The following is a 2,624-nucleotide window of genomic DNA, read 5'->3' as shown; positions in this document are numbered from 1 at the left end:
AGTTGAAAGGACAAAGTTGCTAACCTTTGTGATCATTTGAATGGATGGGGGCCTTCAAATCTTGACAAATTTTGGGCAAAATGTGTGATGAGCTCTAGGAAGAGAAGGAAAGAATAGAGGAGGAGAGGGGAAAGGGGAAGAACAGAGTGAGCTCGGGTGGATGAAGGGTTTATGTACGTCGACCTTTAGTACCGGTTCGTGCCACGAACCGGTACTAAAGGTGCTGGGGGGGGGCCCAGACTGACAGCACCCTGCCACCACCATCTTTAGTACCGGTTCGTGGCACGAATCGGTACTATAGGTTCGCCATGAACCGGTACTAATGAGATCGGCCGGCTAGCCGTTGGAACCGGTACTATTGGACACATTAGTGCCGGCTCAAAACCAAACGGGCACTAATGTGTCTCATATTAGGTCCTTTTTTTCTACTAGTGCCGGTTGGTGGGACGAACCGGTACCAATGGGCCTCGCTCCTGGCCCACCACCATTGGTCCCGGTTGATGGCTTGAACCGGGACAACAGGCTGCCCTTTAGTCCCGGTTCGTGCCACCAACCGGGACCAATGAGGTGCCTATATATACCCCTCGCCCGCGGGCAGAGCACTTCACTGCTCTGTTTTTTTGCCCGGCCGTTGGAGAGCTTTGTGGTGCTCTAGCTCACCTCCTATGCACACGAGGTGTTTGATGGAATGCCCGAGCCACACTACTTAAGTTTCTCCTCTCCAAGCTCGACCTCCAAACTCCATTTTCCTCAATATTTGTCTAGGTTTAGCAGTCTGTCACGTCCCGTCTCCGTCTTCACCGCCGTCGATCGCCCGCGCCGATCTCATCGCCGGCTCCACCGTGGTGAGCCTCTTGTTCTTATCTTATTTCTGAAAGGAAAAATATTTTTACTTGTATGTTTAGATAGATACTTGTATTATTTTCTTACTTTTATTATTGCATCTTATATAGTGCGATGGTTTTGGTATCCGCCCCCGTCGGCCCTCGTCCTGTCTATGATTTGGATGTGGTATATATTATCTTTTCATAACTATTGGTTCATTTATTGTTTATGAAAATTATGCCGACCAACGTGACATAGATTTTATTTATCTAGGAGGTTGTTGAACCGGAAATTCCAACCGACCCTATTGTCGAGAGGTTAAATTTAGTTGAAGAAGAAAACAATTTCTTGAAGGAAAAAATAAGAAAAATTGAGGAGGAGAAGATGATATTGGAGTTGCGTGTTGCGGATGTCGTCGATGATCACAAGATGAAGATGGATGCAATGCGCTTGAAGATTAGAAAGATTAGAAAATATGCCATTCATACCGAGGCTTGGTATCATTATGCCGTTGGATCAGTTGTTACCTTGGTTGCGATTATGATCGCATTTGTTTTCACATTGAAATGTTTTACATAGTTTCAATGTATGGTTTATTAATTTAGATTCTCTGTAGAGCTTTATGTTGTTATATGAGAACTATGTATGTACTTTGGTTTTAATGTGATGATGAACTTCTATTAATTTGGTCACTTAATTATCTATTCATGATGTTCTGTAATGATTTTTGACACATATAATTATATATAATGCACGCAGATGAACCGGCAATGGATGTCCGCTTTGATGCAGCCACCGAGAGGGGAAAGGACACATATTGTGGTTACATAGTGGACATATGGAAACAAAATAAATAATGCAGAAAACAAAACAAAAAAATTGGAAACAAAATAAAAATAGCAACAATAAGTATTTTGTTGTAAGTAGAAACAAAATAAAATAAATAAAGCAACAAAGAAAACAAAAAAACAAAAAAAGTGTTTTCAAATTTGAAAACTAATGGCACTAACAGAAAGTTTATAATTTTTCTAAAACTAAAAGCAGAAAGAATTAAAAAATAAAGCAAAAAACAAAAGAAAATAAATAATGCAAAAAACAAAACAAAAAAACTGGAAAAAAATAAAAAAAGTGCCACCTATTGGGCCACCACGACCTGAATACAACTAGAAACCCAACCTGGGCCAGGATTCAGGCCCGCAGAAGACCCAATAGGCCCACAGGCAGCACAGTGTGATATTAGGCCCGTAAGCCTGCATTTGAGAGGAGCTCGAGAGGGTAGCCGTAGTGGGGCTTATAAACCACTCCGAACCCCTCTCAACTAGCGAGGTGGGACAAAACTTTTGGCCGCGGGCAGCGCAAGGCCTTTGGTCCCGGTTGGTGGCACCAACCGGGACTAAAGGGGGGCATTGGTCCCGGTTTGTGGCACCAACCGGTACTAATGCCCTCCTTTAGTCCCGATTGGTTCCACCAACCGGGACCAAAGGCCACCACTTCCCGCCCTTTGGTCCGCCAAAAATTGGCCTTTGGTTCCGGTTGGTGGCACCAACCGGGACTAAAGGGGGAATTGGTCCCGGTTTGTGCCACGAACCGGGACCAAAGGCCTGGGTATATAAGTAGCACTTAGGAAAATTTGACGAACTCATCGCCAGTTGCCCCCCAGCCCGCCCGACGACGCCGAGCTCATCGACGCCGCCAGGCTGCCCAGATCGACGCCGTCCGCTGCCCCGACGCCGCCCGCCGCCCCTGCCGTCGCCCCCGCCCGATCCTTCCTTGTCGCCGACGCCCCCTGCCCCACACGC

This window comes from Triticum dicoccoides, chromosome 3B (genome assembly GCF_002162155.2).
Source record: "Triticum dicoccoides isolate Atlit2015 ecotype Zavitan chromosome 3B, WEW_v2.0, whole genome shotgun sequence".
Lineage (NCBI taxonomy): Eukaryota > Viridiplantae > Streptophyta > Magnoliopsida > Poales > Poaceae > Triticum > Triticum dicoccoides.
The sequence above is the reverse complement of the archived record's forward strand: the minus strand, read 5'-3'. Positions refer to the sequence as shown.